Source organism: Erigeron canadensis, chromosome 1 (assembly GCF_010389155.1).
Source record: "Erigeron canadensis isolate Cc75 chromosome 1, C_canadensis_v1, whole genome shotgun sequence".
Classification (NCBI taxonomy): domain Eukaryota; kingdom Viridiplantae; phylum Streptophyta; class Magnoliopsida; order Asterales; family Asteraceae; genus Erigeron; species Erigeron canadensis.
The window spans coordinates 49,097,973-49,119,081 of NC_057761.1; positions in this window are offsets into that span (position 1 = coordinate 49,097,973).

Here is a 21,109-nt window from a genome sequence, read left to right on the forward strand (position 1 = left end):
ACGCGATGTCACTATACATTTTTACTTCTTTTTTCTTTTGATCGGCTGACACTACTATACTTTTGATGTTGACAACAAATGATAATAATTTTAGCTTGACCCAAAACATTTTCATTTGTGTTTGAGCTCAAGGCTCAAGCATAAAGTTGTCTAAAAGAACAAAAAACATCGAAATCGGTATTGGTCTATATATATGTTTCTGTTTTTTTTTTTAGTTAACAAGTTTTTAAGCTCATGTTTGATAAAATTATAATATAAATATAAAGTATATCTAATACCTCGGGCCGATGCTTTATAAATAACAATTTCAAGAGCTAAGAAGCTTATAAAATTAATTTTAATTAAGCTCATTACGCCTGTTTGACTAGCTTGTCAATTACAACCAGCTTGTTCAATTGTTGATATAACTAAAGTTACTTTTCAAGGAAACAAGCCAAACTTTAATCGTTTTAACTCTACTTTCGAAACTAATCAGAACTATAGTTCTCTAGGTTAATTTAGGTAATTTAGGCAATGTAAAAAAATGTGGTTTATATATTGGAAGTTTAGCTTAAGTAAATAATCGATTTGAAGGACCAGCGTGTTTCATCTTATTTTTTATCTCACAAAATTAAAAGAAAATAAAAGTCAGAAAGTGATCCCCCACCTGAAAATATATAACCTGCTGGACGACATCTGGCAATATGGAAGCAAAAGGGGGGTGCTACCCAAGCCCAACATTCCTACAAATGCTCCATACATGACAAACGTGGTCCTCGTATTTTTAATTTTTATTTTCTCTCTATTTAAATTTAATTCTGTACCGACATATCCCTAAACGACTACAGAGTAGATTTTTTGTAACGTGGATTTATTTAATGTAACTTTATATACTACAACATAAATACAAGTAACTAAATTCGTTAAGTCATAGTAAAGAAAAGGAAGAAAGTTAGTGTCTAAGTCTCTAAGATATGGTGGATTTATCAAAACAATATATCTTTGTTCATGATGAGTAACAAGGTTGCTCAATCCCGATTTGTCCAGCCAAACAGTTTTGTAAGAAACCGGTATATAGAAGGACAAAACAGCTACGAATATTTGGTAACCGATATATAGAACCAAAAATATTAGCACCGATATAGGTATTAAATAGTGTATTTGGTTAATTTGGTATCGAAATTTGGTTTTTGATAAAATCGAATTAATGTAACAAACTATGTACTTAATTAATGTAACAAACTATGTACTTAATTACATAAGAAGAGATTGAAAATTAATTACCATACTCCATCGTTGTTTTGCCGCTTATTACTTTATTAGGCGTTCATGTCATCTAAGACAAAACAAAAGAAGCCATATCTTAAATCTTAATTTACATAAATCCGCATACTTTACAACGTTTCTACACACCGATCGAAGTAAACATACATAAGTGTGTTTGATGAATAACTTGTAATCATGTCGGATGTCGTTGAAGATAATATGATTGATATTTTGATAAGTAAACTGGATTAAAAGTATATTAATGAATTTACAAACATCAACGATTAAAAGTAGATAAATATGTATGAGAAAGATCACTAGTAAAAGCTCAACTAGCTATTTGTCCAACTACCATTTGAACTGGCCACTAATTTAGTTTTCATATATGTAATAGTGTTAAGACGATCCGCCTTAAATCGATTGGGGTTAGTTTTCAAGCTCGTTTTTTTGGAGCAAACTTATACGGTTTTTCGCCTAAAACCCTTACGAACTTTTGATATCTAATCAAAGTCATCGTACTTCTTTATTCCTTATTAAGTTATTAAAGTTTGACAAATTGTTCCATCTAAGTAATTCTAGCTGATGTGGTTATTATTTTATTTTAAACCCGGAATGAGATAGAAGAGACAAGTTGTCAAATTTTAGTGAATAACTTAAAATTAATTATACGATAGCTTGAAAAAGACAACCTAAGAAATACGTAAAAAAAAGTTTAAGCGAACTTTATATTAGTTTGTTGGAAGTTGGAACAGAGGAAAACTATGTTAGAACGTTTTATGAGAATTTTTTATATTAATGATTCTTTCGTAAATTTATTTCCTTTTTAATGACCCATCAAAAGTGGCAACAAAAAGTGAGACGGAATGGATTCGAAAGAAAATGGCGGGGAGAGAGAGCAAGTGGCAAAGAAGACGAGTCCACCATTAAAGTTGGTATACGCTCAACTTGACTAGTATTTGCATTTATTAATTGTAACGTACAACTCTAATTAAAATAAAGAAGCAAAGGGAAAGATATTGAGGAGCGGCTTCCCATAATCTGAAAGGCTGCGGCCTGACCCGGGTCACACCCGTGCCGTGGGTTGGGTGATGTGGGTAGGGTAAGGGGGACCATCCAGATTTCTTTCTTTTTCTTATTTTTTGACTCCTTTTCCCAATGACCACAATTTATTGGTTGTTTTTGCTAATCCTCGTTGAAACTTAACTAACCATTACCGTAATTATTGTGTAATTAAACCACAAGATATTCGACATGAAATTCATTGTATCCTTATTATTATCTTATCTTTAATCAATTTTTTATCTATATCTATACTTCTTATTAAAAATTATTCACCCATGTTGAAAGTTTATAAAAATTGAGACATGCGATTTTACGTTTTTGTCCTTCCTCACCCCTTTAGTCTTCCCTCTCCCAATAAATATCTTCCAATAAATACAAATACCCTTCATCAAAAGCAGACACATTAAATATTAATATTATTTTTCTCTATACCCTAAAACACACACAACATATTCATATGCAGTAGTGAATTATGGCGCTACAACGTCTATTAATATGGATCCTGATCAAGCAAAAGTCGTAATTAACAAGATCAAAAGATTTCAAGTTCAAGAGAAGAGAAGGTCATAATTAACGATATTAAAAGATTTTAAGATTACAACAATCGAAACTCTCTCAATGATATCTGCTACAATGTGCGGGTAACATACTCGTTTATACTTATTTTTTTCAAAGTAAATTTTTTATTTATAAGACATCCAAAAATTAAGTTAATTGGTTGGTGACAATACAACACCAAAACATTATAAATGTGAGGAAAACGACATAAACTACGTTAATTAACTTTATTTGAACGAATGGAATTTGACGTAACGAAATTTGAGAATGTTTTTTATTTTCTGAAAATTCAAGTAATGGGGAGATTACATCAAGTGATTGAATGTTTATATTTCAGTGGAAAGATATTTTTTTATCTTTGAACAACCAGACACACCTAGGAATGTAATTCAGTTCCAATTACATCAGATTCTGTCAAATTTTATGAATCAAATGCGATCTAAAGTTGTTAAGTATATACATCAAATTTGACCCAACGAGACTACGACTATTTGGCAAGGTGTTTTTAACTTTTAAGAGCTTAAAAGCTCAAAGCTTTTAGAAATAACCGCCTTTTAAAATAATAGTTATGTTTAGATATGCATTTGAAATAAAAAAGTCTCAGCCTCAAAAAAACTTTTAAAATATTGAAAAAGTCTTTAAAAATGAAAGTTTGTTTAAGAATAATTGAAATAAATAATGCCTTAACTTTGAAATTCATTTTCAAACTCATCTCCAATCCCCAACCACAACCCAAACTGGAAGCATTTGTGTCAAATGTATTCCATGTTTGATGTCCTCCATTTTAATAACAACTTTGAACACTGTTGATAAGAAAAAACACATGTCTTAATTATACTTAGACTCGCCTTTTATATGAAAAAGTACACGTCATTGGAAAATTTGACTATTTAAAATGCACAAGTCAAGTACATTAAAATCTTTTAATTGAAAAGAAAGTTTAAGTTTAATTAATGAATATGATTTTTTTTTTCTACAACTCTGAAGCTTGTCATTTTCAAAAAATATATATCTTTATATATATATATATATATACATATATACATATACATATATATAGGGAGACAATTAAATAAAAACAGTTTTAAAATAAAAACAGTGTACAATACCTTAAAAACATCATTTTAATGCATTAAAGGTATATAAAACTGACATAGTGTATAACAAATTATCATTATTTAAGTGTTTAACAAAACATTGATTCATCAAAATCGAAAAAATCACGTTTTTTGCTGGATACATCATTTTGATGATTATGCATACAAAAAACATGATTATTTCGATTATGACGGATGAATGTGTTGTTAAAAACTTAAATAAAGATACTTAGTTATGCACTATGTTAGTTTTATGGACTTTTAATGCATCAAAATGAGATGTTTTTAAGGTATTCTCACCGTTAAAATAAGTGTTTTCACCGGAATGTTACCCTATATATATATACACTAGGTTTTTTACCCGCACGATGTGCGACTAATTAAAATATCATTTATAAAACTCAAGTAACGATTATTATCGTTATATAATAAACTTTGTTTTGTGCTAGAATAAACAACAACCAATTTCGGTTACTTTATTTTTATATGTTTCGGCCAAGAGAACGAAGGACACGAACAACAAAATTGTTTTGTTATATATAATCTAATAACAATAATATTTTCAAATGATTTCTAAATTTTGATATAATTTATATATATTTTATAAAAGTTTTATATAATCTAGCTATAATTTCGAATACTTGGAAGTCCATGCAATGTCAAGCACAAAACAATTGAAAAAATAGATATATTTTTTTTTTCGTTTGGAAAACTTTGGAGTAAAAATATATTTAGATATAAATATTCTTTTTTTCATGTACGTGATTCTTTATGATTTTTATAATTAATATAGATATAGAAGTATAAGATTTGATTTGATATTATGTTGTATTTTTCATGTACGGATTTTCTTTAAAAATTATATGAGTATTAAGATTTAATTTGTTATCATGATGTTTTTATTTAATATTTTGTATTTAATTTATACAATTAATTGAAAAATATTGTTAAAAAAAAATATGAAGATGTCATATAAGATAAATTCTACGTGACAATGTTTAAACATAGCTTTAGTTTTAAAAAATGCTTCAGAAGGCTTGGTTAATTATTGTTTTATAATGTATATATATATATATTTCTTAAATGTTAAAAGTCAAAATTTAAATGTTAAAAGTCAAAGGATAAATTTTCTTTTCACTAAATATTGAATATATATCAAGATGGAGTAAATTAAATATATCGATGTATACAATGGAGTAGAACCAAATGTGGTGTAAGTTGCTGCTTTATGTGACTAAAAGACTAGTCAGTAGTAGTCACTAATAAAATGTTTACATTTTCATGAACTATATTATCCATAAAATGCATCGTTTTCTTGTAATACATTAGATTGATAATAACGATCGATGCTTATGTTTTAAGTCAATCTATCATTTCTCATGCACAAGGTCGTCTTTGATCAATGAGGTGGGGCAAGAAGTGCACAAGCCTAGGACCCAAAATCTATAAGGGCCTAAAAAGCTAACGTTTATAGTTTTTAATTACATCATCTTTTATTCTTTTTCAGATAAAAAAAAAAATTAATAACACAAAAAAGGGAAGTTTGATCAAATAGATATGTCATTGATAAATCAACAAAGGTAAAGCTAAATTTCTATAAATTTGGGGGGCGGGGGGTCTAAATTTTCATTTTGCGTTAGGCCCAAATTTTTATTGTTATTTTGAAAGACGTACGGCTCTGTTTAGACACTTAGTTTATGTTATAACCTTGTTAAGACTTAGGAGATACAAGTCTGCAATTTGAAAGTTTAACATCTTCTATATACAGTAGCTACACGTACGTGCATGTATACTTGTATAGTTTAGTGTCAAAGGCTAGGTCCACTTTACTAAACTTGAAGCATCACTAATTAAGTTGATCTTTAGATATATCTAATTAAACCCAAAATCTTACTGTACATCGTTATCGGATATATCCTCATCAATAAGAATAAAAATTGAACATGCATTAAAGCACGGAAATAACTTATTTTGACTCATGTATTTCCATATAAGACAACCAAATCACACGCGATTGAAATCTATAATGAGCTTTCACAATCAAATTTTGTAGCAAATCCAAAGTTTTGTCCTACAAATAACACTTGGTCTGCTCTATTTGTAAGTAGCAAAAGAGGCACTTAAAATTTAATACATATGATCGTGGGGGGCCTAGAGATAGATAGCACAACTTTAGAAGGGGAAAACAAAAAGAACATAATCCTGTTTTTAAGCCTGCGGTCTCTTTCAACTGTATCTTCCTCTTTATTGCCAATATCTGACTGAAAGTTACCTTGCTTCGCCACCCTTTAATCTTTTATTGCTACTACCAAAGAAGACTCGATATTAGATTTTAGTAATGACAAGGATGTGTTTCAAGTATTAAGAAGGTGTTGGAGGACTAAATTATCTATGCCTACAAACCTAAAACCATGATTTATTGTTCAAATTCGAAGTGATTGAATTTTTTTGCTGTGTTGACCTTCGCCTGATGATTTACAAATTACAATAGATAGATGACCTATTTATAAGTCGATCATGATTTACAAAATGAATATAAGAATTATATAAAAGAAATATGTAAAAATGGCTACTACGAAATACGAATGCACTTCTGCTAGAAATAAAAATGTATATTTACGTATCATATATATATTTTTTCTATCTTAATTATTTAAAAGGTTAATTCGAATATAATGTAAGAATATATAACATTACTATCTACAATATTATATCAAATATTGAACTTTTCATAAAAAACTACTTTGCTTACACAATTCTAAGTTTCTTTTTTATCTTGCCATTAATACGGGTTGTCTCAGCCTTTTTGGTGCTCTAGCATTGACGAAACTTGAACACTTACTATAAAGGGATGAAACTCAATAAAACATAAAATTCAGCTTTGTTTGGGAGACTAATGTGTAATATGAAAATTATTTGAAGATTATATAAGAAAATTAGTATTAAATATAAACACTTTTGGAGGCGCTGAAACTCACTTTGGCCCTTAAAAGTTACATCCTTATGCTCTAAGCGGCACCAATTTTTTAGGTATGTTTTAAAGTCTAACAAAACCTTTTTCTTTATGCATATATGTTACTCAGTAGCTTTTTTGAAGCGTTTAGATACAGATTCAACGGAGGAGGTAGACTTTTTACTATTTTTATTTAAAAGAAATTTTTCTAGCTATTAAAATTTATGAAGTTGATAGTGACCGAATTTTTATGTAAAAATAACACAACCTAATAAAAAGTTTATTTCAACTCAAATTTGGGGGCTTATTTATATGGTACTGGGACTTAGGCCATGCCTAGTTCAAAACAACTATTAAGCCCGCGGTGGTCATAAACAATGACTGAATGTAGGTAGTTTGCTCTAAATCAGTGATATATATGTTATTAATGTGAAAAATCGCAGATCAATTCGTAAGATATGATAACTCGTTATGATATGAACCATCTTAGGTTAATTAGTTTCAAACTCTACGATAGATCGAACCATAAAGTGTAAAAAAGAAAAAAGAAAAAAAAAAAAAGACGTGAGAATGTTAACTCTTAGGGCGCGTTTGGTTTACATAATGTTTTTGGAAGGATTGAAATCTGTTAAAGAAATTGAAGTTTGAAGTAATAAAATTTGACGGAATGTTTTTGATTTTTGAAGATTCAAATGATAGGCGGAATGAAATTCCTTTCGTCATCTCCATGGAATGGAGATTCCATCAAATGAGGGATTGTTAGCATTCCAACGGAATGTTATACCTCTATCTTTAACCAACCAAACACGTTAAAGATTGAAATTCAATTCCAATTACATCAGATTCCATCAAATTCTGTAAACTAAACGATCTTAGGTTTAACGCACACCTGGAATGAATGATGTTGTATTTTACTTTAAAAATAGGAACAAATTAAGGACTAAAATGTTATTACCATACATATATAGCTGACTCCGTGGACAAAAAAAACACAACAGGATGAAAGAGACACTTTAGCATATTGTGTAATTGGTGGCCGGATTTCTGATTGTGTGGGGGCAACGTGTCTTCAAATCAGAATACGAGCCACGAAATCTGAGCTCAGGTTCTCTCTTTTTGAATTTAGTGATTCAAGTTTTCTTTATACGGGTTAGTGAAAAAAAATAATAATAATCATTGATTATGAATAAAAATATCTTCATGAACATTCATAACATTTTGCTTGCTTAACCACCCAAAATTATTTGATATATCAATATTGATGATACGTCAATTAACATATACAGATTTAGAGTATGCAATCTAATATTATTATACAAAATAAAGGGGTTTATATGGATCCCATGGCACCTACCATAAGAAGGTGTGAGAAAGATTATGATATTTGGGTGGTGATTCCTTGCTGGTAACTCGTATTATGTTTACGGTTTTATGTCATCCAATCCTATGATGATAGTGATTATGTTAACAATTGATTTGAGGGACGATAGTCCAAGTGTTTTCTTTGATGGAGTTGTCTTGCTCTCTTGTTTGAATGAATTCTTTCATTCTCGTCTATCACTATTTATAGTGAATGTTCAGAATCTTTTAGAAATATTTTATTTCTTTTCAAAGATTTTATTATTTTTGGATAGATATTATTCATTTAGAAAGATTTTACTCCTTTTGGATAGATATTATTCTTTAGAAAAATTTTATTCTTTTTGGATAGATATTATTCATTTGAAAAGATTTTATTCATTTTGAATAAATATTCATTTTGATAAATATTATACTATTTTATTGTATGTATACTATTAGGTATATATTCACGTGATCTTTTTAAACCATTTTTCTGATTATTATAAAATATTTCTTTAGAAACATTTGAACTTGAGTCAGTCCTCTTGTAAAACTAGAATACCTTGCCACTAGAATACTAGATCACACTTATATATATAGTGGTAGAAGAGACCCAAATCCACATTTTATTACTTAAACAATTTCACATGATTAAAAAAAAAGTCTAAGCGATAATTAAGAAAATCTCATTTTAGAATTTAAGTTTTTTGAATTAAAAAATGTTTAAACAAAGAAGTAACAACATGGGAAAAAAAAAAACAAAACAAATGCAACTTTATAAAAAGTAATAATAATTCTGCTATTCTAACCCAAAAGACGAAATTAGTAATGCGAAAAATCAAAATAGTAAAAGGCGTGTCAAAAGTGTAAGTATTAAAAAGTGTAGGGTCCGAGAGATGCAAGTTGAGGCCAGGATTTTGTAGTTTGTCCCAATTCGTCGTCGTCTGATATGAAGAACCCAATAAAGACAGCTAGCTTCATCCTCTCCCCTCTATACATGCATACACAAATACAAACAAAGAGGACCACTGATTCGCTAACGGCCTGTCACTCTGCCCATTATTTCTTGAGTTTTGTACCTTCCATTTGCAACTGATTTGATTTGATTTTTCCTAATTTATATCAAGATTTTGTTCAACAAAATATAAATAAAACTAGCTATCTTATTCTAGATGAAAAAAAAAGTCTCCCTAATTGCATCCTGAAATCGCCTCAACTAAGGGTGTCTTATCTACTAGTCGTTTCAATTGAAAGGTGGCAATAAAGACTCTTTTTTATAATGCGATCTTATAAATATTCGATAGGATATCAGGTGAATATGTTTGGATATATGAAATTCGTTTAGTGGATGTGGTAAGGTGTTGGAAGAGTATATATGTAGATGGAAATCTTAGTAGACCCATACACGACCAAAAGGCAAAGATTCATTTAGCAATTGGGGTATGAAAGAGTCCCCCAAGTATAACCTAATATTTTATATTCCACAAGATTGTTATACACTTGTGCTTTTGACTTTCCATTTTGGCTGACTTCGATGTTTTTTAAAATATTGGTTTCCTAAGCATGCTACTTATATCTACTTAATGATGATGTTAGACAATTAGGATAAGTACATATCTCTACTCCTTAATAAATCAAATTCCCTTCCCCCACATTTAATTTTCCTATCTTTGAAATATCTTATTTGTCCTTAGACTTTTTTGTTTTTATTTTTTCTTTACGTAACTACCCAAAAACCATAATAAAGTAGACCGTCTTCCCCACTACTGCTGCTGCATTGTGCGGGTACCATGCTCGTGAGATATGAAAAATAATGGTAGATTTGTAACATAAATATAGAAAGTATCTTTGAAAAATTTATGACAAAGAAATGTGTTGTATGAACGATGTGGTAGTTAATCATTCCATAAACTAATTAAGTTAAACTTTAAATTATATTATGCTTTAAGGGGTTTGTTAAATACAGCCCTTAGGGTTGTGTTTAAGGTGCATAAATTGTTTGTACATTTAATATAAAAATCAGGGGTGGACTTTTAATATAGAAGATACAAGTTTTTTTATGTACGTTAAATACAGTCGTTACTTAACATTTCCCATGTTTTAAATATAAAACATACACGGTTTAATTTTATAGAACCAGACATATTTAGTGAAACGGCGAAATATCACAGCTAGAATATTTTAAATTTTCTGTCATTTTATATGGTTACATGTTTGGCGATTTTGATCACCACTAATGTCTCTTAAGTTTCTACTTTTCTAGGTATTGTTGTTTTAGTTCTTCCAAATCCCACTAGATACATAGTTTTATATTTGAAGAGATTCGATTTGTGACATACTTGCGGATTTAGCGAAAAAGGTTAAACTTGTTTTGAATTGTTGGTGTAATAGGCATATTAATATCTGATTAAGTTGTGCTTTAAATTTGTTACTTTTAGTAGCACCTTGCTAACAGTTTAATATATTTTACCATAATTGTTTAAAAAGAAACGATACACAATGAATTGATACACACGGTTTATGCTTTTAAGTACAATGGTATGTACTTTAATTTGTAGGTCGTGGTTTATGACTCACGTGTTTGATCGTTCACATGATAAGATGGTTTGTATGATTCAAAAGTCGTAATTCAAGTTTCGTATACCTTTTCGAAGTTTTCTTATGGTGGTTAATACAAACTCTCTCGTCGGAATTTAGTTATAGTAGGACTAGTCATATATCTACCGCACCACGTTCAAAAAATAAAAAATAAAAATCTACCGCACCGCTTTTCGATAATGAAAAGCGCAGTCACAAAGCTTAAATGGCAAGTACCAATGCATTATAATATTATGAACATGTTCTCTCACGTATCATTATTATATAAAGATGGTTGCTTTTTATATACCATATTCTTTCTCATAAAAGCTATTCATAGAAATCGTCAGAAACTTATGTAGTAAGCCTACACTCGCAACTTTTTTTTTAATATAATAAAGTAATTGTGAACTTCGTGTCAAAATACTTGTTTTTGATAGTCTTTCAATCAATTGATAGCGGTGCATCGATGTATGAGTAATCAAAGTTCCTCCACCGTTCAGTTATATAACTTATCTTTTGATCATCAAACTTTTATAGTAGATATTGTCTAGTCGATCGACGCACGATTGATCAAAATATTTAGTAAACTTATAAAGTCTATCAAAATTAAGGAGGAAATGAACAAGCACCGAATGAACAAACTTAATAACTTATAAAACAATAAACATGTAAATCAGATTGCTTTAAAAATACATTTTGTGTTCATAACTACCCATAATGTAATTAATTATAACAAAAATGTAATTAATATTAACAAACCGAAGTTTTGGACATTGTATTTCAACAATACGATAAAAATGTTCAAATCATGTAACCAATCAATCAAAAACAAGTACACGTAACATCTCATATTGGTTGTCACGTATACCACGTTACATGATTTTGACAACTTATCAAATTGTCAACAAACAATTGCCCAAACTTAATTTGTTTTTATTATATACATTTGGTCACGATGATTTTTCAATTTTTTTTGAAAAATGCATTTCTTAATTCGTGAAATTTTTTTAATTTGAAAAATGCATTTCTTACACGAGTAGTGTCTTTTTTTTTTTAATTTTTATCTCTTTATAGGGTGGACGGTATGTCATAAGGAGGGCGTATGTGCCTAATGGGCACCGACATGAACTCAACACCGAAGCACCTATTAGGCACCACATGAGTGGGAAGCGATTAGAAACGATGGTGCATGTTTCCTTGCTTAATTATTTGATCATACATGGTTAGAAGGAATAAAGAAATGTTTTTTTTGCATCAAGTGGAAAAAGTAAACAGCTGAATAATGACCGCATACCATCTACCCTAAGGTTGTTAATCTCAACCCGTGAATTAAAATTAATGGTCAAGATTCAAAGATAATTTTTGAATCTTAACATTTGATTTCAATCTAAAGGTCAAGATACTTTCAACTTTACCCCTAAAACTATTTATAAATTTAAGCAATCTCCATCCCTATCCTAATAACTCAAATGGACACCATTACGTGTTTTATATATTTCTGGTTCAAAGAGTAAAGGGTACTTGAAAAACATATGCTGATGACTATTTTAATAAGTTGATAATGGTTTACATTGAAAAGACATATATATACTCCAATTTAATTAGTAACACTTTGAGGATATATAAAGTAAAAGAATATCGTGGGATACGTGGGGCAAAAGAAACAAATGGTCTCAAATTTTCAATCACTTCGTCTTTGCCATGCTATAATTACTCAAACAAATTATAATTGAAATGATAAAGACGATTTTTTTTCTTATCTTTTCGCTCGATTTTCTAACTTAGGTTTCCAGTATCTTTAATGAAATCAAGCTCCTCTAAAATTGTTAAAGGAAGTTCACTTTTTCGGTTGAATATAAAGAAATATAAAAATTATCCAAAGACTAAGAACGCTTGGTAGAAACTGATTCATTGGTTAGTGTCAATGGATAGATATGAATTGGATCATGATCCGATCTATTAGTGATCTAACTTAAATAGATCATAATTCGATCCGTCATCCAGCATATCGGATCGTGATCCAATCCATATCCAAATAATTTTAAATAAATCGATCATCATCCGTGTCTCCGGTCACCCCGTGCCCCGATTACCACTCGCCCCCAGTCACACGTGGCCCATGCTGTCTGTGCCCTTACTTTCTCGTTTCTCCCGTGATCCCAGTCAATTTTGGGGATATGTCGATCCAGATCAATTCAATGGATCGATTCTATTAGATTGTTAAATGGATAAACGAATATTAATTTTGATCCAATAGATGATATTTGGATCGGATCAGATTTGGATCAATATCCAATTGTTAAAGAAAGAAAGGTGATTCTCAAAGAAATCACATGGTGAAAGGTGGTATTTATGTATTTTAAGATAAATAAATAAATTATAATAAAGTACTCGTATTTTAAGTATGTCAATTCATATTAGATGATCTTTTTCTTAATCAAATGATTTGAAGAAAACAAATCTTGTTTACTTAGATGGACGCAGTCCAATTAATGTATCTTGTGACATCATTAATTTTTAATTTTTGATGAATAAGATTTTTCTTAATTAATTATTTCAATATGTTAATCACTAGATACATAGTTGTTTTTGAGCTTTAGCTCAATGGTTAAAAGACCACTCCCGCTTGTATGAGATATTGTGTTCAAGTCTTGGGAAGGACATATAAATTAAGTCCCTTTCTGATGGCTTGGCTTGGGTATACCCAATTTCATATCTGGGAGGGCAAAGATTTACTCCTATTATTCGTCGTGCCTTCGGTAAGATTAGTAGGGGTTTTTTCCCGATCAGGTATTTGAAATTAACATTTCTACTTCAAGGGAACTCTCAACCGCGAACTCGGTTAAGACAACGTATGCTAGACCTCTCGCTGTCGAATCACGACACGAAATTTTCAGCGAATTTCACCTTTTTTTAAATAAAACAAATTAAAACAAAAACTAGATACATAGTTTTTCTCTTCGTCCATCTCAAAAGTTATACCTAACGAGAGTAAGTACCCGCGCGTTGCGGCGGTGAGATGATGGGGGTGATAGGTCATAGAGTGTGATAGCCAAATGTCTTAGTAGTACGGACTTCGCCCTCGGATTTAAAAATTCGTCAAAAGTATATCGAATGACATCGCTGATGAAAGAGCATGAAATTTTAAGAACACCCATGTAATTTTTATAATTTATCGATGTTCGGTTTTTGAGATAAAAGATTTTGAATGAATTGGAGGAATAAATGATTTATGGAGGAGAGAGAAAACAAATGATTGGTTGAGATTTGAGGAAAGAGAAATGGTGTTAGGTAAATATAGAATTAAAATATGGGCATTTTGGGTAAGTAAAGATTGAAACTTAAAATGCAAACAGGGGAGATCTGCTTTATAATACGAGAGCAAGTACCCGCGCGTTGCGGCGGTGAGATGATAGGGTGACACCTAGGTCATAGGATATGATAGGTTATAGGAGTTGATATGTCATAGAGTATGATAGTCAAATGCCTTAGCCGTACGGGCTCCGCCCTCGGATTTAAAAATTTGTTGAAAGTATATCGAATGACATCTGTAATGAAAGAGCATGAAATTTTAAGAACACCCATACAATTTTTATAATTTATCGATGTACGATTTAATAAAAGATTTTGAATGAATTGGAGGAATAAATAATTTATGGATGAGAGAGAAAAAAGATGATTGGTTGAGATTTGAGGAGAGAGAAAGGGTATTATAGTTATTTTAGATAAATATAGAATAGATAGAAGGGGTATTTTGGGGAAGTACTTAAGATTAATATTGAAAAATTTCAATTTAAATGTTGAAAATTTAAGAAAAATCTACTTTATAATATAGTATAGATAAGTATAGATATAGATAAGATTTAGTTCAATATGTTAACCACTAATACGTACCTTGAAAGTGTTCATTATTACGTCCTAAAATCTAATATTATTGGTCTTGGAAATATGTAACCACCATCTATAAGATAAAAACTTGTTACGTAAAGCAAAAGTACTTGTAGCTGATAGACATAATTTCTAGTTAGAGTTATAAGTTATACCTTTTAAACAATGTTATTAGCTAAAGCTTTATTTTTAAATGTATTTGATATCTGTAGCCACAACTTTAAAAAGTATTATGTAATTTTAAATATTAAAAGTTTCTTTCAAACTAAAAACTTTTAAAACACTACTTGATTCATTTTAGAAACCTTTTCTTTTAAATAATAACTAAAACTAGCTAGTTGCATTTAAATAAATTTTTTAACATAATAAGAGTTTATTGTTTAAATTAAAAAGTTAAGATTTTAAAAAACTATTTGTCAAACGTGCCAAATATGTTATGATGATTTGAGGTTGGATAGTTAAAATTTCCACCGTACCGTTTATCAAAATGGCACAGAACAAATATCAAACAACTAGACAAGATTTGTGACTTAGATGTTGTATAAAATTAAAGTCCTTCGATTAAAAAATATCTTTCGTGAAGCCAATAATGCAGGAAAGAGGAAAGTTGAAGCAAGGAATTAAAAGATCAGGGCAGGTGTCAAGTGAGGAGAGTTGACTCATGCCTACAAGACCTAATTGTCTTATACAACATCTACCAAGAACCAAACACCTCATCACCCTTCCATATCCATTCACATGAAGAACTAAAATGTATAGACGGATCATAGACCACTATCACTCCATAACTCTAAAGTGGAATTTTGGATTCCATAAATGAAACTCCAATTTGGGGAACATGTATTAAAATACGATGTCCAAATAAAGTTTTAAATTTTTTGAATTTTGAGGTGTTTTGTAAAGTTTATTTGGAATTTTATCGGTTTATTACATTATATCAAAATATTTTGTGAGTTTTAATATGATTAGATTTATGATAAAGCATCTATTGTACGTAATGCTAATTGCTAAACCCGACTAAATCCCAAAACTCCGTTTCTCATACCCATTGTCCCCGTTTCAAAACAATTTTTAGAGTTTATCAGGCTTAATCATCTACAGACTACAATTGTTTCTAATGGTATGATAGATGTATAGGCATAAACAGTAAAATCCATATATCAATAGTTGAGTTGATTTTTTTTTGAACAACAGAAAGTTTTATTAAATTAAATAAAGATCATCTAGCAAGACGCTAAATATTGAAAAGTATTACATTCTAGAAAATAACACATTACATTATCTAGAATCTACTCGAAGCTTTAACTGCTAAGATTACAAAAAGGTTGAAAAACTTGTGCCAATTACAGTTTCCTGAGACACAAGAAAAAACCTCACCAAAGAAGACCGTGTCACCAGTTTTCACTTCATTGGTGTTTTTTATGTAATCCCAAACAAGCTCCGAGGAACACCCGTCCCAACCAAACAAAACGATTAAAATGTGTTTGTGGATGAATTGTACGTTTACGTATCATTACTCTTTGAAAATTCTTTTCGAGAAATGTCTATCAAGATTAAAAAACTTTTAATTTATGAAGAGTAGAAGAACTTGTTAACAAATTAACGGGTTTATTTCTCACAATTTCTATGTATTTTCTATTTGTGTCTTTCAAACCACTAAATTTCTTTGTCCATTATACGATCTTTAATCATTCATTTTTTTTTTCTTAAGTTTTTCATGTCAAATACACATCAACTTCTCGTCATCATCACATTTACCTTTTCCAACCCTTTTGCCTTCAAGTTTAATACGAGTATAAGTTATACTCCATAATAACTTCCAATACCACAATATACACAACTATTATATAACACACAATAAAACAAAAGAAACTAACCCACTAGGTTACTATTTACCTCTTCGCCCGTGTGAACCATTTCACCTACTAAGTTTTTTTTTTTTTTTTAACAATCGATCGATATTCAATATTGAGAAGTCACATCACTCAAATGTACATAGGGCCGTCCCGTGGCTTTTATAGGCCCTGCTCAATAAAAAAAAAGTAGGCATTTCATATACGAAAGTTTTGCAATATATGTGACAATAAGTTCAATAATACTAAATAAAACATTATAAGTACTAGGATCAATTATAACAACAATTTCAGATAACGTAATAACAAATAATTATACTAGCTGGGACGCTTCATGCTTTTTCTTTATGCTGATTTTAATATGATTATTTTCAAGAGAACATGATCTTTGAGATGGGCTTGATGGGAGACGAATATAAATTAAATTATAGGCCCTAATATAAACATGGGCCCTATTCTTATGAACGGGTTGAACACCCTTATATCCGGCACTACATGTACGTATTCTATATTACAAGATATAAACCATCAGTCGTCACATGTAATTCAAAATAAAAACCTCGGGACATGTCATTCTAAAGATTCGAACACGTGACCTGAATTAAAACCAGGAAGACTACAACTAGTTGATCTAGGAAACCAATAACCTATTAAGTTTTCACCTATTGATTTTACCTACTATCTTTATGAGTTCGCATGCTTTCACCATCATTTTACCAAGTTCATTTCGTCCACGTACCCATAATATTGAGAGTTTACTTGCTTACATCTCCATTTTACCAAGCTTATTTAGTGTCTCTTATATATACCATCTTATACGAACATAGTACTCACGCGTTACGACAAATATTACTGACGGGTTGTAATATAACACAAAAGAGGTTTAGATCGAAAGAGCATACTAAGTAGGGGTGAGTATGGGTCAGTTTGGATCGGTTTTTGGCTAAAACCGACCTCCGAACTGATCAATTCGGTTTTTAGAAAATCAAAACCGTTGGATTCGGTTTTTGTTCGGTTCGGTTTTTTGGTTCGGTTTGAATCGGTTTCGGTTTTTGTTTGGTTTTTTTTTTTTTTTAAATTTACTTTTTTGTTTATGATGTTATATATTTAATTTTCAATTGTTAACAAAAAAAACTATGATATAGAAACTAAAATAGATATGCTTTTTAGTAACTAATTATACTTTTTAGGTGTTAAAATTGATATAACTTTTATACAACGAACTGATTTTATTGTACGTTTTCATCTAAAACATATAATTTATATATTGTACACTAAAAAGACAAAAAGTTTAAATATATTAACATATTTACAAATTATAAGTAATAAATATAAATGTAATATGATATAAATATAAAATAAATTAAAATCTAATGGGTTCGGTTCGGTTTGGTTTTTGATCGGTTTTTTGACATATGAAACCGAAAACTGAACCGATCTGTTCGGTTTTTGGAAAACAAAAACCAAACCAATTGATTGCGCTCGTTTTTTGGTTTTTTTCGGTTCGGTTTTGTTGATTTTTTTCGGTTTTTGGTTTTCCGGTTCGGTTTTTGCTCACCCCTAATACTAAGTATCATGGTGTATGTGAGAATATAATGGATAAAGGTAAAAGGGTCATAGCCCATGTCCCAAATGTTGTAAACTTTCAATACATACCCTATAATAAGGATGAGAAAAAAAACCCGAAACCCGTGACCCAACCCGGAACTGACCCGCTGAAGGGCTAACGGGCCAGATCACGGGTCAAGCATTTGTTGCATTTTCGGGTCACGAATTGCGCGGGTTGGGTCAGGTCAAGCAAAAAACCGAAAAAAGGTTAAGGAAACTCGTGACCCGACCAAACCCGACCCGAATCATCATGGGCTGGGTCACGTTTTCGATTTTCATGTATTTGCGGGTCGCGGGTCGGACCATTTGCACATCCCTACCCTATAATTTTTATAAGGGTATATTGATAGACCATGTTACTAGAATCGATCGAACCGAAGACACAGATTGTGAAGATTTTTACCTATATGTCTCGACGCTATAAAATAAACTTCATAACTTGAAATTGTACATGGACCAAAGAATATTCCGTCTACTTCTTTTAAGATATGTTGGCATTAATTATATTCATGTAACAAAATAACTTAAATTCTACTATATATAACAACTTAAAACGATAGTTCCTATCATTGATGTTTCGATCAGTCGTCATCAAACAATGACGTTCCAAGTCAAGGCAGGCGTGACATGTTTATAAATAGTGTACATTGACCTCATATAGTATCAAACTCCGTATAAAATCAATAATCTCTATTCTATAATAAACACTATCAAATACCCATATATTACTTATGTCATCGAATGTTGTAAGCAAATTGATTCTCATTCGTTACTCGAATTTACATGTATTATTTAAAACAAAACATTTACATATGTCAGTAGCAAATAATTCGAACTTCATGTTATTTATCTTCATAGATGAGTCAAAATAAAGGAGTAAATTACTGAAATGACACATGTGATTTGGTTGAAATTACTAGTTTCATATATGTTAAATTTAAATTACGCTCATTATACTCATGGTTTACAATTTCGCGGAAGCTACCTCACCCTGAAATTCGTTAGTTGTATCGTTAAGTAGCCAAGGTGTCTTACACGTGAGGTATGAAACATGTAATATTATACATTGATAGGTACCATTTGTGTAATTTACAATTATTTTTTATCAAGAGATTTAATAAATTTAATACTTTTTTAAATAAAACTATTATCATTCTAAAATTATTTTATTTATTTAAAAACTATTGTTGGTTTACAAGAAAATTAATATTAGATATAATATTTTTTAAAAAACTTGTATTAAAATTCTAATGTTATTATTTTAAAAAATATTAATTAATTATTATTATCACTAATGGTTTGATAGCTCATTGATAAGTTCTTTGATCTTATGTTATTTTATCAAGGTTCGAGTTTCGCGTCTTACATTTGATTACTAGCCAAACATTAATTAATTATTGTTATACAAATTCTTTTTATAATAGCCGAATTGATTGTATAATAAAAATCATTTGAAGTTGAGTTACTTTTTTAAGTATTATATTAAAATACTCTAATATGATATATATATATTTATTTATCTTTTTTAGTATTATATCAAAATACTTCTACATGAAATACTTTTTTTCTATCTTTCTTAAACATTCTATGTGATTTTAATAAAAATAAAATAAAATAGACTATTAATTGTAACTAAATATATAACATATTAATTATGTTTTTATATTATATAAATAATATATATTTTGTAGATTTAAAATACTGATAATTTTTTTTAAAATAGTAATAAATGTTAAAAAATAAATTTTTTTAATATAAATAATAACTGTAAATTATACAGATGGTACCTATAGTTTGTACAATATTACATGTTTCATACCTCACGTGGAAAGCACGTTGGCTACTTATTGATACAACTAACGACCATCAGCGTGAGGTATCTTCCGAGTACGAAATTTTAAATCATGGGTAGAATTGGCGTAATTTAAATCTAATAGGTATGAAACTTAATTTACTCTAAAATAAGGTTTTAGATCTCTTATTTTTAAGATCTTATACTTTGGTGCATATGTATGTATAAATTCATATTTTGACAAACTAGAGAAAAAAAGGCATATTGTTATTTAGCAAATCATAAGCTAAATGTGTCTAATCAAGCACCGGCAAGAATTAAAGCTTAGAATTTCTAATGAATAATTAACTGTTTGTAAAAAGGGTCTCTATTCTTGTACCTCATTTTTCAAAGTAAAACTACGTATGTATCACGATAGGCATATATTTAGTGTATAGTGTTTAGAGGATCCTATACACCAAATAGGCAAATATATCTCGTTGGTGACCAGGTAATACGCTAACTATTAAATCCCAGTAGCAGTAAACTTGTAGCTATAAAACACTTGATACATTCTTATATGTCAATGACAAATTGACAATACTATTTAATCTCGTCAGTAATGACGAAGCTAGAATTTACGGTCTAAGTTGTCAAACAGTTTTCATAGTACTAATAAACATAATTGAGGTTACGAGATTTTAAGTATATATTTTATGAGGTTGTCAATACATTTAAACTCGATAAATACATAAAATAATATTAGAAATGTAGAATTTTGCAGCTATTGTGGACCTGTCATAGCCACTATATAACTCCGTCACTGATTCGTCGGTATAGTTGTATAGAAGAAACATATTTGGAACGAATTGTCTTTTCAACTTAATGGTTAGAGTGGAGGGAATACATGTCGGGTAAGGGATCGGGTACCTTTACCACGATCGGGTACACCGCCGCAAGGTCTCAAGTATCAATCGGGTAGACGGAATCGGGTAGAGGATCGGTTGGGTTCAAAATTGTAATGCTAAAAAGCATGGGTCCCCCCCCCCCCTCAACGGCCACATTGACTAGATTTAAAAAAAAATAAAATTTCCCTTCCTTTCCTTCTTCTTCTTTCTCTCTCTATATATATACACCTATATGTATATATTTT